We start from the raw sequence: 17,131 nt of genomic DNA, 5'->3' as shown, positions 1-17,131 counted from the left end.
GTACCAAAATAATTGTCAATAAATAAACCAATAAATAAATGTACCTACCTTTTTCAATATTACATGAAAACACAGAATTTGTTCAATAATATTTCATAATATTCTCTTTTACAAAACTAGTACTACTGCAATTAAATTATTAGTTTAGTAATTAGTATTATAGTTATTTTTTCCCATATTAAACATACTATTTTTAAAAAGTAATTCAAAGCATTATTTCTTTTTGATATTTCCAAAAGCTGCAGTTTTTATAATAAATCGTTAATTCTTCCTATGATAAAATACATTATTTTATATTATTTCCCAAAGTCATTTTTATTCATAATCATAATTTTTTTATGGCCTTAATTAATTTACAGATTTTTTTATTTAATTTCCAGTATTTTGGTCCTAAATCTATTGCTAGCTGCCTGCACTTCTATTATATTTATAATATTTGTATATTTTATATTTAAAAGTGAAAGTGACGTGATATGTGGCCAAGTATGGTGACCCATACTCGGAATTTGTGCTCTGCATTTAACCAAAGTGCACACACACAGCAGTGAACACACACACACACCGTGAACACACACCCGGAGCAATGGGCAGCCATTTATGCTGCAGCGCCCGGGGAGCAGTTGGGGCTTCGGTGTCTTGCTCAAGGGCACCTCAGTCGTGGTATTGAGGGTGGAGAGAGCGCTGGACATTCACTCCCCCCACCTACAATCCCTGCCGGCCCGAGACTCGAACCCGCAACCTTTGGATTACGAGTCAGACTCTCTAACCATTAGGCCACGACTTCCCCCAAATATTATAAACTTCCATTTATAATATTTATATACATATTTAATCAAATTAAATATAATCATATAAAATAAATAGTTAAAATTAAAACTTTATTTTATAACTCAGCAGGGTTTTATAACCATTTGAACATACATTTTTGTCTTTGCATTTTTATTTTCAGCATTTTGCCGTTTTGTTTACCTCAGAGAGGAGGTGCTACAGGTACAAGCGGTTTCACCTAAAAGCAGAAAGAGCGTCCCAGAGGTCCCTCAACATCCCCCGCATGTCTCTTTTCTCTTCCCTCCTCCTTTCTCTCTCGCCTCACTGAAGCCGTCCGATCGCGTTAGCCTCATCGCAGTGCTAAAACGCTCTCTCTGTGCCCCCCTGTCCTCTGCGCTGTTGCCGCCCTCATTTCCACCAAACAGAAACACTTTGAAAATCTCTCAGACAAGGAAAGACCACGGGCCTCACTTCCTGCGCTGGGTTTGTGTTTGATAACGCTCAAGACAACATAATGCCAATAATGACAGAAAATTACTCCAGTGATTCTGTAATTAGCTTGTGGATCTGTTGGACATTATGGTCATGTTCTGGTCTTTAAGTCTTATCAGCGTTTGAATAATCAGCAGAGATCATCTCCAATAGCCACGTCACGGTCACAAGACTACACGCTGGTGTATTGGTGTATTGGTGACCCAATACTTTTGGCAATATAGTGTATCTAATAGTGCTTAAGGTATCAACAATATAAAGTATGCAAGTTAACATTCAGAAATAAACAAATAAATAAATACTTTTATTTTTTACATTCTATTCTTTTTTTTTATCCATGTTCTAACAAAATGCATTAGTAATATAAAAATATTACTAAGTTTTAAGGTAGCTCAACACAATGTTCCTGTCAGTTAATGATACAGGAAATGCTGCTTGTGTTCATTACAGCTAGAGTCTGTGATGAAAGAATGACACAGAGATGTGGTTTTTTGATCGATCACATGAGCTCAGAGAGATCTGCTGCTGCTCAGAAAAAAAGTCTTTCTACATCTTAAGCTTTATAAATCACTTCTTTCGAGATGCCAAACAAAAGAACAGCCTGTCCTCGACACGAGGTGTTTACATTATATTGGGTTCTCCTCTCTCTTTCTTTTTCCTGCCTCCCTCTCTCCACCTCCCCCAGCCGACCCTCCCTCGCTCTGTGGAGGAGGACAATCCACTGGAAGGAACAAGGGACTTGGCCGCAAACCAGAGCAGAAAGAGAGAAATACTGTAGCATGAAGTCTGACTGCCTGCATGTGTAGAACAAAAGAGGTCACATGAACAGCAGAATGAAAAAAACTGACGGATAAATAAGGCAGCAACTTATCATGAACACACCTGGTGGAGACAGAGGGAGTTTGTTTGAGCGGTGGCTCTCACATGACGTCAGACGCACAAGAGTGAAGGTCTCTCTCTCTGCAAACAGGGGGTCAAGGACAATATGTTCCCAACAAACATAGAAAGAAAACGATTAACAGGACTTTCACAGCAGGGGAGAAATATGGAGGGAGCTGAGGGGGTCTCTAGAGAACAAAAATAGCAGGAAAATGACCTTCTTCTTCACAGTGTCACTGAGAGCATCTCCAATGCTCCTAAATTTAGTTCTCTGAGAAGTTTTTGAGAGAGAAAAGAAAAACATGGGAAATTCCATTCTTTCCCCTTTCTCTCTGTCTCTCTCAATTCAGTTTCAAACAAAGTAGTGCTAAACTAAATTTAACTAAACTAAACTATACAAGTGTGGTATAAAAATATTAATTATTATAGCCAAAGAATGTCAGTCAGGTTTCAGGCCTCACCATAGCACAGAAACTGCACTTGTTAAAATTACAAATGACTTGCTTCAGACCAAGGCTGCATCTCATTGCTAGTATTACTTGATCTTAGTGCTGCGTTCGACACTATAGATCATGACACGCTCATAGATTGATTACAAAACTATACTGGTATTCAAGGGCAGGCTTTAAGATGGTTTAGATCCTACCTGTGCGATCGCTACCACTTTGTTCATTTAAATGGGGAGTCATCTCAAATATCACCAATAAAGTATGGAGTACCACAAGGATCTGTCCTAGGTCCTCTGCTATTTTCAATATACATGTTGCCCCTTGGTAATATTATTAGAAAATACGGGATTAGTTTTAATTGTTATGCTGATGATACTCAACTATATATCTCAACAAGACCAGATGAAACTTCTCAACTATCTAAGATAATAGATTGTGTAAAAAATTTTAAAGATTGGATGACCAATCATTTCCTCCTATTCCTTCCTATTTCAGATAAGACAGAGATATTACTTATTGGACCAAGAAACCGTACACAGAATCTCTTGGATTACAATTTGCAACTAAACGGATGTACTGTTACATCCTCTAAAGTCAAAAATCTGGGTGTTATATTAAACAGCAACTTGTCCTTTGAAAATCATATTTCCCATGTTACAAAAACAGCATTTTTCCATCTTAGAAACATTGCCAAGCTTCGAAACATGCTACCTGTTTCTGATGCAGAAAAGCTAGTTCATGCATTCATGACCTCTAGACTGGACAATTGTAATGCACTGCTAGCTGGTTGTCCTGCATCTTCAATAAACAAGCTACAGATAGTCCAAAATGCAGCAGCTAGAGTTCTTACCAGGTCAAGAAAATATGATCATATTACCCCAATTTTACAGTCTCTGCACTGGCTACCAATTAAGTTCCGTATCATTTACAAATTATTATTACTTGCCTATAAGGCCCTAAATGGTTTAGCTCCTGCGTACCTAACTTGTCTTCTACCACGCTACAATCCAACCCGCTCCCTAAGGTCGCAAAACTCTGGACTTTTGGTAGTACCTAGGATGGCAAAGTCCACTAAAGGAGGTAGAGCTTTTTCACATTTGGCTCCCAAACTCTGGAATAGCCTTCCTGATAACGTTCGGGGTTCAGACACACTCTCTCTGTTTAAATCTAGATTAAAGACACATCTCTTTAGCCAAGCATTCACATAATGCATCTTATAATCTTGTACTGCCGTTATATCTGATCAAATGTACATTATTATTATTCTTTAGCTTGGGTTGAACAAATAATTTTTGCTTAGATGGAAAAGCAGCTACACTAATTATGTCTCTATTTGTTTCTCTGTTTCTGTCACGGGATTAACATCCCGTGGTAACTAGGAATTACAGAAGCTTCAGTCTGGATCCAACCCTTAAATGATCTGAGATGACCGAACACCTGAGAAAAGATAATGCCAACCCCTCAGAGGACCTCAGAGGATGCCAAACCCTCAGACAACATACAGAATTACCAAATTTTGCCATAAGTTAAATATATTAAGGTTCTGCAATATATAAATATATTGTGGAAACTTAATTTCCTGTAGAGCTGCTTTGCAACGATTTGTATTGTAAAAAGCGCTATACAAAAAAAAAAAAAAGCAGTGCTAAACTTAAAGGGGACCTATTATGCCCCTTTTTACAAGATGCAAAATAAGTCTCTGATGTCCCCGGAGCTTATATTTGAAGTTTTAGCTCAATATATCCCACAGATAAATTTTTACAGCTTGTTAAAATTGCCACTTTTAGGGTATGAGCCAAAACGCGCTGCTTTAAATGCGAGTGAGCTGTTGCTCCCGGAGAAGAGGGCGGAGCTTCAAGAGCTCCAGCTCCGCATTAGCAGTGCTAGCCTTTGCAAATCAACATTCCACTATTAATACAAGTCCGTTATCTTTACAGAAACTACTAGGTTTCAAAGTCTGCGGGAAAAAAATAACAACATAGCTGGTCCCATGCTATCACAAACTTTATAAGTCCCACTTCGGATTATGAACTCGACAAGGGAAAGGGAAGTGGTGTATGGGGACCCATACTCGGAATTTGTGCTCTGCATTTAACACATCCAGGTGTACACATACACCCAGAACAGTGGGCAGCCAATGCTGCGGCGCCCGGGGAGCAGTTGGGGGTTTTGATGCCTTGCTCGAGGGTCTCACCTCAGTTGTGGTATTGAGGATGGAGAGAGTGTTGGTTATTCACTCCCCCCACCTACAATCCCTGCCGGACCTGAGACTCGAACCTACGACCTTCAGGTTACAAGTCTAACTCTCTATCCATTAGGCCACGACTGCCCCCAACTTCAAGCGATTGACTCACATTGCTTTCATATGCAACTTTTAACTACCACATTCCTATTCACAATCATTCTGGCAGCACATGAAGGCAGCATCAGTGGAAACACAGAGACAATGATAGCTTTAGCAATAAGCCTTACAGAATGCCAAGAACCTCTTTCTTTCAGAAAAGCAATTTGGAAAACAAATGCATGATACTTACTTTGTCTGGAGCTGACGTTCGCGCACGAAGCGTTGGTATTAATTCCTAAACCTATAGGGGATGTTACCGATTTTTTCCGGGATATTTCCTTCCAAAATGACATTTAACCACAGTGTCCTCAGCTCAGATAGGTGGGGAGATTATGGTGACTCTTATGTTCGTTAGTGAATCCCAAAACACAACACTTTTAAAGCCTCTTTGGCGCTGACATTGTATATATCTCCACTAATGGCAGACCGCAGCTTCTCACTCAGGGCTGTGTTTATGCTAATAGAGCAGAGAGCGTCACAAATGGGCTGAACTTTTTCCCCTCGGTGACGTGAACAGAGGGAGAATCTGAAACAGCTCGTTTGGAGAGTCTCTTCATGATTTATTGGTTTTATAAAAATTTAGTTGGTGGATTTTTAACATTATAGGCTGGTTGTTTTCACACATTGCGGCCACACAACTGTGTTAAAATACCTTATAAAAGTGATTTTTGCATAATAGGTCCCCTTTAATGTGATGCAACTTAATTTAACTTAAATTAACTTAACTTAACAACAGTGTGGTATAAAATATCAACCTGTATTGCCAAAACAGTGCTAAACTAAACTAAACTAAACAAAAGTGCATAATAAAATATGACTTTGCATTGCCAAAGCAGTGCTCAACAAAATTAAAGTAAACGTAACCAAATTCAAGAACAGTGAAGAGTTTTCTCTCCATGGGTTTTGTGCAAGAGCCCTGTTCTGAGGCCAGTTTTCTGCTGTAACAGATGTCAGATTCATCTCTGTTCCTGCTCCAGCTTTCCCATGAACACATGACCACATGACTGACAGCTCCCCGACCTCCACAAATCCCCAGTGAGGTTGAGCCCACAGAGCCGGGACAGGAGGCGCTGCTGGGGTTCTACCCACAAATATTCTGCCTTCCTCTGTGACCCATTATCCCCGTTTACAGTCAACTGATTCACACACACAGCGTGGGAATCCCAGGACCCTCATACAACATCTCAGGATATATTTAGGTTCAGACATTAATCTAAAACACTCCTAAAGCATGCTTTCCACCAGTTCAAATGTTCCAGACAGTGTGGATTACATGCGTTCAATGAAGAACTAGTTGCTGGATTCATGTCCATTAATTTTGAATCTTCTAGATGTGTTTGGTCTCAAATCAGTAGGAAGTAACCAAGATATCCTTGACCACACTTCTGTGTTCCGCTTTGTTCTCAAGGTTATATTCTGATTTACCTGCCTCTAAAAGTTTAGTCATAAATCCAGATTTAAACCTTGTTGATGTAGAAGTGAAATGGAGAGCAGAACTAATGGCCTTTAACCTTTATGGGACATGATCACATCACCTCCTCCTAGGGGTCGAAAAGTCACACGATTCCATGTGTCTCAGACCATTCACTGACCATCTACAAGCATAAAAAAACATTAAGAGCTTTCTCAAAACAGCTTAAAGCGGTCTCAAAGCACTAGCTCCGATCAGATTAGCTGGCTTCTACACAACATCACTGAATCAATCACAAGAAGCAAAGTTATCTTTGAAAGTTCCCAGGACTGCTACAACAAGCACTTCTGAAGAAGAAAATGCACTGGATTTGACAAAGTTTGCAGTGGCTAGGGTGGTTTCCAAGGTGTTGCTATGTGGTTGGAAAGACATTCCGAGTACTAATTTTGTTAATTTGCTATGCAGTTACTAGGGTGTTTTGGGTTGTTGCTAGGTGATTGTGTGCTATGCAGTTGCCATGGCAATGCTTTCTGTTTGCTAAAGTGTTCTGAGTGGATTTAGGTTTTTGCTATGGAGTTGCTGTTGCTTAGGCGTTGCTAGGTTGTTGCTAAGGTGTTCTAAATTGGGTTTAGTGCTATGCAGTTGCCAGGGCATTGCTTTGTGTTTTCTAAAGTATTCTGAGTAGATTTAGGCCTTTGCTATGCAGTTGCTAGGGTGTTTTGGGTTTCTGCTAAGGTGTTCCAAATGGGGTTTAGTGCTATGCAGTTGCCAGGGCGTTGCTTTGTGCGTGCTAAAGATTTAGGTATTTGCTGTGCAGTTGCTAGTGTGTTTTTTGGTTGTTGCTAGATGGTTGTTAAGGTATTCTAAGTGGGGTTTAGTGTTATGCAGTTGCCAAGACATTGCTTTGTGTTTGCTAAAGTGTTCTGAGTGGATTTAGGTCTTTTACTATGCAGTTGCAAGGTTGTTTTGGTTGTTGCTAGGTGGTTGTTAAGGTATTCTAAGTGGGGTTTAGTGTTATGCAGTTGCCAAGACATTGCTTTGTGTTTGCTAAAGTGTTCTGAGTGGATTTAGGCCCTTGCTATGCGGGTGTTTGGGGTTGTTGCTAGTGTTTTCCAAATGGCTTTTAGTGTATTGCTATACAGTTGCTAGTGTATCTTTGGTGCTTTCTGGGGTGTTGCTAGGTGGTTGCTAAGGGTTTCTAAATGGTTTTGCTTCATTTTTGCTAAAGTGCTCTGAATGGTTTAATGCCATTGTTCTGCATTTGCTAGGGTCTTTAGTATAGTTGCAGGGCTGCAATAACAAGCATTTCTGAAGAACAAAAGTGAGTGGATTTGTCAAAGCTTGCAAGGTTTATACTGCTGAATCTATGAAAGTGGCATAGGAGGGGCGGGTTTGTTGATCAAGTTAGTTTGAGCTTGATTTCGGGAAAAACTGTTTCATCTTCCCCTTTTATTAATACAAACGTACAGCACCACTAACATCCTCAGATTACAGTCTCTGTTTCTCAGGCTGTGTGTTTCCTTTTGGAGCTTTGAAGAGTCTCTTTAAGATAAGATATCTCAGTGTAGGGCGTCCTCTCCCAATCATGAGCTGCCGTTAAGTATTTATAAACTCTTAACAGGGCAGAAAAATGGACATACTTGCTCTCTCTCCTCATTAACGTGCTCATGTGAGGTAATATTACCTGACTCTTTCATCAGGTACAGTTGGATTGGACATCAGGAGACGTTAAAACTTCCTGCTCTCCAGATCGACGCAAGAGGTCATTTGCAAGCACCATCCTTGCGCTAAAGATCATCAATCAGAGATGTGAAACCATAACACATGCCATCTCTGTTTATATCTCACCGTCTCTCTTGCGCTCTTTCTGCTGTCATCTGGATTACGTCTATGAGCTGTCAGTGATAAACCACAGGCCCACCTGAAAATCTCTCCTCTGCTCTCGGCATGTTTAGATAACCTCCGGTCTAAGTTTCCAAACTATTCAGTGTGTGTAAAATTGCAACAAAAACACAATGAAACTATATAATTGCTACAATATCTGATGCAACTCAAAAACAAACTCATGCAGAAGGTTTTGATCAAATGATCTCCAATGTGGCAAGCATTAGAATCAGGTTTTCAAGCTGTTCATGTGCCAGCAAGAATGACGGACCTTTAATTATAAACCAATCAAAAATACTGGTAAAAAAAAATAAAAAATGTTAGCAGTGCTTGTTTGTGCAAAACTCACTACTTGTGTCCCAAATGATGCACTATACACTATGCAATTTTGTACTGTGTAGTGTATGAATTTTATAAGGTTATTTTGTCATTCATAATTGGAATCTGAAAGCCCCGCCTCCTCCACTACGTTATTAAAGCTGCGACAGTTGAGTGCATGAAGTGTCCAGGATTCCACTTTGAGATAGTTCACCCAAAAATGAAAATTCTGTCATCAATTACTCACCCTCATGTCGTTCCAAACGTATAAGACATTCGTTCATCTTCAAAACACAAATTAAGATTTTTTGATGAAATCCAAGGGCTTTCTGACCCTGCACAGACAGCAAGGCAACTACCATGTTCAAGGCCCAGAAAGGTAGTACGGACTTCGTTTAAATAATCCATGTGACATCAGTGGTTCAACTGTAATATTATGACGCTACGAGAATACCTTTGTGTCAGACTTCGACGCATGCTGACGAGAGTACCAAAACACATGTGTCTGCATTCCTCTGCTTGTAAACAAGTCGCAGTGCATCTGGGTTCTATGTCAGAACGGTACACTACTAAACAACATAGAATAGAGCATAAAGACGCAAATTGGAATGTATCTACTGCCACAACGCTAAGTGGTTGGTAGTTGCCACGGCGTTGCAATGCAGTTGCTAAGTTGCTCTAAGCGGCTTTAGCAAGTTGATGTGCAGTTGCTAGGGTATTTGGGGTAACTGCTAAGTGGCTGCTTATTGGGTAAAAAGCCCATAAAATTTATAGCATACTCCTCTACAAGCTACACAATTAAATGTTTCATTCATGTTCATAACACAAAGGATGATGAGTGAGTTACATACCAAATTTTGATATTTTGTTGTAGAAGTTTGTTCAAATAACTAAGATATTGTGAAATAATACTAGTAATGTTTACCTTAGGAAGCACCACTAATAAAATTATTTTTTTCATCAAATTTCTTGCTGGGTTCATAAAAAGTCCACACACACACGACCTCAGCTCTGAAATAGCACCATCTATGGGACTAAAGCAGCAGACGGGGCAGGAGATCTGATCTGGGGTCAAGTTTGCCCGTCATACACTAATGACTGACTCATGAGAATGAAACATTCTCTCTCTCTCTCTCTTTCATCATGTGGTCTGTGTTTTTCTGTCCATCTCTTTGTGTTTCTCTCAGCTACAGGAACGCTGCAGCACAGGCAGTGGGTGGAACTAATCTCATTAAATATGAAAGAACCTCCAATGAATTGAGAAAAGAAAGAGGGAGTGAGAAAAAGAGGAGAGGAGAGGTTACTGAAGGTCGGTGTGTGTGTGTGTGTGTGTGTGCAAATGGTTATGCAGCTCATAAATCTCAACAAGTTTCCCCAGAGAGTTGCGAGAACTTTGAGTAAGTTTGATGTAATCGTGTCGCACTGTGTTTCCTGTTTGGATAGACAGAGGAGGCGGGACTCAAATGACAGACATTCCACTGGACAAATAGCAACTTGAGATCGGATCGATCTTTCCAATGAACAGCAAAAACCTGCTGATTCTGTCTGGTGTGTTGATGGAGAGTCTCAGCAGTCTACCATGAAAAGAACATCTAGGGTCTGTGATTTAAAGCTCAGAGAAAATAAATCTAAAGACATAATCAGGTGAACTTGGGGTCATATCATGAAAAACATTTGAAATGTACCATGTATATCTACTCAAACTGACACTAAATAAACTGCTGGATGTCATCAAACTGCTGGACTGTTTTGTGTTAGTAGATGTTGCTGCTAACTTTGATTAAAAAGTCAACTTTGCGCCAAATGGTGGCTCATGGCATTTCAAATTGCTAACTTTCATTGAAAATGGATGATTTCTAATAACTTTATATTTCCAAAATGCTCTCAGTGTGCTCTTTGATTCTTGCACATTTAGAGCAGGAACAAGTACACTATCGTTCTAAAGTTTGGGGTCAGTTAGATTTTTTAATTTTTTAAGAAATCAATTATTTTATTCATTCATTCATTCATTTTATTCAAGGATGCATTAAATGGATGAAAAGTGACATTAAAGGCATTTGTAATGTTGCAAAACATGTCTTTTTCAAAAACAATTATAATAATTAAGCCGCACAACTGTTGATCAAGATTGATAATAAACGTTCCCAAGAAGACGCTTCTCAAGAAACATTTCCTGAGCAGCTTTTCTTCTTGGGAACATTTATTATCAGATAAATCACAAATCAGCATATCCTAATGATTTCTGAAGGGTCATGTGAAACTTAAGACTGGAGTAATGATGCTGAAAATTCAGCCTTGCATCACAGGAATACATAAAATTTTAAAACCGATTATAATACAAAACCATTTATTTATATTGTAATAATTTCTCCTAATTGTACTGTTTTAGTGAAATAAATGCAGCATTGGTAAGCAAAAGTTTTTTGTTTTTTTCCCCCAAAAAATATAAAAAATTCTTACCAACCCAAAAGATTAATAAAAAAAAAAAAAAAATATATATATATAATTGTAAAAGTAAATCATGCTGTTTTGGTTGAACAAAACAATGACTAAGATTATGAGAGGACTTCCAGGAAGTGTAGAATATGTCTCCATCCACACACAAAACAACAATCAATCAAGTTAAAGAACATCTTAATCCACTTAAATTAAAAAAACACAACATTGCTATAGTGTATTCTGACCAAATCAACCAACATAATCTCGTATCACTCAAACAAACACATCAGAACACCACAAATTCCACAATTATTACAGAAGTGCAGTTATTTATTCGCGTGATATGAATCTGAAAGCACTGTGAACCAATTACAACAAGCAGAGGCAGATTACATCAGGGAAATGGAAATTAGCCGTATATGGACTCGATGACCAGGATGAGGAAGTTGAATCATGGAAATTTGAATACATCATTTTACTTGGGTTGGCAAGAGAGGTTCTTACCTAACACCAGAGGAATGCAGAGAGAGAGAGAGAGGCTAGTGACTGTAGTGTTTAGTTTACCATCAGTCTGTCGATTACTCTGAAACATTCAGAACTCCAAAATCTGACTTTTCACCTTTACAAGCAGATTTGTTTGATCTCTGGAGCTCCTTGTGCTGATGTTTGACTCACTGTTTACAGTTAAATTACAGCACAAGAACAAACAGAAATGAAACAGTTTGTGAGTTGCTGGCCATGCATCAAGTGGAAATACTATGTTATAGACTGCATTTATTTGATTAAAAAATACAGTACAAATAGATACATTGTTTTTTATTATATATTTTTTCTATTTCAATATACTTCCAAATGTAAATTTAATTAAAAAAATATTTTAAAATCTTAATTATTCCCAATTTTTGACCGCCACTGTAGGATAGCAATACAATTTGATACTTCAGTGTCCTTCAAAAAAAATCCCAAAGAGTCCAAAACAACATGGTAACTTTGCAGTACTTTTTGAAACAGCAGTAACCTTGGCTTAAACTGTGAAAACTCTTCCATCACAATTCATTTTATATCCCTATTGTGTCTCTATGCAGATCACAGAGATGGAGCCGTGTGTGTGCGGTAATCCCGCAGGTCTCCCCAGACTTCCTTTCGCATCACAGCCATCCCGTTGAGCTCCACTTAACAGGTTAAATATTTCATGCTTGCACCGAACTGCCACTTTGAGTTCAGAAAAACAGATGAGCGCCAGTCAATTGCAGCTCCCTATACTCCACAGAGCCTGCATCATTCAACAACTCTATTTCCCTCTTTTTAAAAAAAAAATAAAAAGCTCAGAAGTGGAAGGTTGCTGGTTTGATCATAATTTAGTTTTTCACAACTACTTTTTACCAAACCTTTTGACCCTTACAACTAAACAACCTGTTATTTATGGAAGCTTGTTTCTGCCACAGGATAAAAAAAAATCTGGTATCTGGTAGTGGCAACTTTCCATCTCACAGTTCTGACATTTTCAGAAAAAGTCATTTTTTTTATTTAGTGGTAGAAACAACAAAAAAAGTAGAATTGCAAGATAAAAGCTCAGTTCTGAGAAGATCGAACTAGTTTATATGTAGTCATTTTGAGTTTGTTTTTTTTTCTCAGAATTGTATGAGATAAAAAGTTGCAATTACCGTTTTATTCTTATATCCTGTGGCGGAAAAGAGTTTTCATAGTTATTTGCAGTTGTGTTTATATAGTTTTTAACTGCCTCGTTCTTTAATAACAGCCTCTTTGCAAAGCTGCATCATATTGTGACAATCATAAAACAATTTGCACTGAAACTATTAATATTGCATTAAAGGAAATTTGTTAAATCTGCAGAGTGGCAGGTTCTACACACAGCCAGAAACAACACAAGGTTTGACGGACTTTGTACATATTGTTCTCTTAAATCAGTGCTTGTTCTTGTTATTGAATTGTGCAAAAATAAGAAAAGTAAATGTGATTCATTTTCGACGCACAGCGGATCATAAATTTGAGTAAATGAGTTCTTTCGGTTTTGCTGTGGCCTTCAGTTGGAGGATGCTGGACAGATTTCGTGCTTATACCATGATGCAATCCTTAAAGAAAAGAAAACTCCTCCACACTGGGATGACGAGCGCTTTCCTGGTTGGAATTCCACTCGTTATTCATCAACCACGCCACATTCCAGTGCAGTGACATTACAATGAAAGACTCTCCTCTATAAATCAGATCCCTGTGGCATAATCTATCCTTTCCTCTGATCAGTGCAGGTATGTCCATAGAGAGAGAGAAAGGAGAAGGAGGAATGCATGCATGAGATTACATGCAAAACCTCTAATATTATGCAATGCACAGGTTTGTGCCATCTGAACTGGCATTCAAACTATAAAAACATCACAGCAGTCAGAAAATGAACATACTAATACAACAAACGTCATTGTCAACGATAATGGCAAAAATAGCTAGCCTACTAAAATATGGGTCATTCTCTCAAATATGATACTTTGCCATGAGGTCATGCAGAATGGTTGAGTAATCATTAGAGCTTCCTTTGTTTTGTCAGATTCATGAATATGTAATGGAAATGTGTGTGTGTTTGGTCTTTCTCTCTGAATCAGTGCAGATTTGAAACTCTCTCTCACGTAATGGAAGAATTCAGAGGATTTTGCGTATTTCTGGCGCAGGTGAAGTTCTGTCACGAAGCCCTAATATTCCTGGTTTTCTGTTTTGCAGATCTGCTAATACATCCAAATAGGTTTCACATGATCGGCGAGCTTGGTGAAACACAATACTGTGGAAAAACAGTCGAAAGAAGGACAGAAGGAGATTTCGCTTTTTTTTGTGTCCAGCTGTTAGCTCTGGAGGCGTGTGTATGTGTGAGGCAAAAGATGATTTTTCATTATGATCATTTTGACAACTTTTACAGCATATACAGCCATAAATACAGTATTTCCTCTTATATTATTTGCACATAGCATACAATACACATCTCAGCTGTAGTTTACTGGTACTGACCTCTGCAGCTCATATTAGGAAGGAGTAATATGGCACCACAACAGACTTTTCATCAAACTGGCAAGGAACCTGGTGAAAGATAAGAATTTATTGTTGATTACTGTAGTACTTGTTAAACAATAGCGTCCCCTTGAGGACATAGTTTTAGTATACAATAAAAAGATAAACATTTCAAACAGTTGGCCTACAGTACACTACCTCGTGAAGTCGTGACCTAATGGTTAGAGAGTCGGACTCATAATCCAAAGGTCTCGGATTGGGATTGTAGGTGGGGGGAGTGAATGTCCAGCGCTCTCTCCACCCTCAATACCACGACTGAGGTGCCCTTGAGCAAGACACCGAACCCCCAACTGTTCCCCGGGCGCCGCAGCATAAATGACTGCCCACTGCTCCGGGTGTGTGTTCATGCTGTGTGTGTGCACCTTGGATGGGTTAAATGCAGATTAAATGCACGTTAAATGCACGAATTCCGAGTATGGGTCACCAAACTTGGCCATATGTCACTTCACTTCACTTTACCTTGTTATTCGTGACCTTATAACGATGCAGTTAGCAAGTGGCGTTGAGTTATCATCAAGAAATATGGTTCTTTTAATATTATTTCGCGCAAAAGTAGCTCCAGAAAAGGTCCTAAATTATTTATGCCCTTTAAATGTAATATACGCTTCAGCTGTGTGTATGTTCGCGAATAGAAATCGCGTGAGGACAGTTGCTAACCATATTAGCAACTTCCCCTCAATCCCTAAATCTACAAACATGAAACTGTCATTATTTTTCACGTTATTATAGCTTCACTTGTATCAGAAATATCATACAAATCATTGGTGTTTTTAAAAAGTTAGTTGCCGCGGTTATCTAACTAAATATAATGACCTTCAACTGACAGTGTCCCGAAAATCAATGAGGAAAAAAATAAATAAATAAAATTGAACAAAAAAATATGAAAATAAAAAATACATAAAAAGTGAAATTCGCACACTTGACTCATTTACTCCGTTTTTACTTCCTGTATGTGGGGAAATGTTTATTATGATGATTTTTTTTACGATTAATCGCATCCAAAATAAAAGTTTTTGTTTAGATAATACATGTATGTGTGCTGTGTATGGCTATTTATTATGTGTAAATAAATACACACACATACATGTATTTCAGAAAAATAGGTTATGTTTATATTTATTTATCATATAAATTATATGAATATAAATATAGACATAAATATTTTCAAAATAATATATACTGTATGTGTGTGTATTTATGTATACATAATAAATATAAACCAAACTTTTATTTTGTATGCAAATAATCGTTTGACAGCAGTACTTATTATATATTTGGACCATTTTTGTCTTTTATTGTTCGTGTATGTGCGAGGCTTCCGGTGTCATCCGCTTCCAGTTATTTTAAGCTGTGCAAGCTATATTGCAAAGTGGTATTTCTTATCAGTTTATTAATGTATTATCATAATTCTAAACACACTGTTTGTTGCGCAAATAGTTTTACTGTTTACTACACTTTCTTCACCTAAAGCCACTATAATGAATCAGAATTGATGTATGCAGGAGACAAAATACTGCAGGAGTAACCTATTTTTATAAATGTGCAAGAATTCTGATTTCTGGAGTCCTGCTGCCTTGAAAAATACTGGATAAAAGCTCATTTTCAACCACAAACAACAGATGGCGCTGTCTGCTAGAACAACTAAACAGTGGCACATCAGCTCTTGTTTTCCAGACAGTGAGGGTAGAGCCGCCCTTACTGTTTTTCCCAAAATAACCACAAGATAAAGTCAAGATAATTTTTTTTTTTGTAATTATGGACTACGTTGACAAGAGTGATGTAGAAGTTTAACCATGAAGTTTACACTTTATACCGGAGAGAAAACAGTAAATGATCTCATTTTCAGCCGTAAGAAAAACAGTAACTAGTTTAAATCTTGTTGTTTTGTAGAACATCACAGTTATATATGATATGAGACCAGTTGGGCCTGTAGATAGGGAGACGTGTTATTTAATAAAAATATTATTATATTTTCAGAATGACATCATTTGTTTCTCAAACATAGTCTGTGGGGTAAAATGCCCCCAGGGGCTATGGGCAATTACTGTAGTTATTCTGTTCTGAACATCAAATCCTTTGTTTTTCCATCAAATGTATTCTAACTAGTTGGTTGAATAAAAAATATTTATATTTAAAAATTACCTCAAGTTAGCATCAGTTATCATCAGCTAACTTTTTTTTTTCAAATAGGCTATTATAAGTTTGTAATTCATAATTATTGATTATATTCTTTTTTTTAACTTTAAGCTAAAACTGCCTGTACTCAGAATTTGCTGTAAATGTTTAAAGCAAATTGCTTTGTCAGACTGGGGGGGGCATTTTAAAATGTAAATTGTAAAATGCCCCCCTTGGCACATATTTAATTTTTGTAAAAAATCTAATGGACATTTTTCATATTTGGTTTATAATGTATGTCATTGTCACTAAAACTATAACTTTTCCGAACACTTTGTTTCACTGAAAAAAAAAAAACACAATCCTTAAGGGGGGCGTTTTCCCCCACTCTACCCTACTGTCCCTGACCCCTGACCTCTTATGTAGCGGATTGAATTTAGACTCAGTTACATTTAAATCAATTTATGTCAGTCAAATTCAGTGACAGCATTATGTTCAGTAACACAGTTTCTCAGTGTGTGTACGTCTGTCTGGCAAAATCAATATCTCATCACTGGTCAGTTGTGAGTTTGAACCATGTGTGTTTATATGTATTTAGGTCAAGGTTTGGTTTTTGGGAATATAAACCCAAGCAGTGGCTTTCTGCTGTTTTCAGCACAGAGAAATGATTTTGCACACACACACCTTTTTCAGAAGTTTTGAATTTTTAGAGATTTTCTCTAAATCACTAACACATGCTGCTGAGACGTGTGTGTGTGTGTGTGTGCTTATTTAAGAGTGTGAGATGATCCTCATAACAGCATTATGTCAGTATGAGTCTAGTGCATACCGATATCTAGCAAAAGATGTGCTTGTCTAGAGTTCAGCTGCAGGTTTTTATGTGAGTCAGTTCATCCCGACACACTGACTGCAGTTCTGTTTCCCCTTTACCCCACATGTGTGCTGCTGAAGATCTTTATT

The sequence above is a fragment of the Barbus barbus genome (genome assembly GCF_936440315.1).
Source record: "Barbus barbus genome assembly, chromosome: 48".
NCBI lineage: Eukaryota > Metazoa > Chordata > Actinopteri > Cypriniformes > Cyprinidae > Barbus > Barbus barbus.
Note: the sequence above shows the minus strand (reverse complement) of the source record.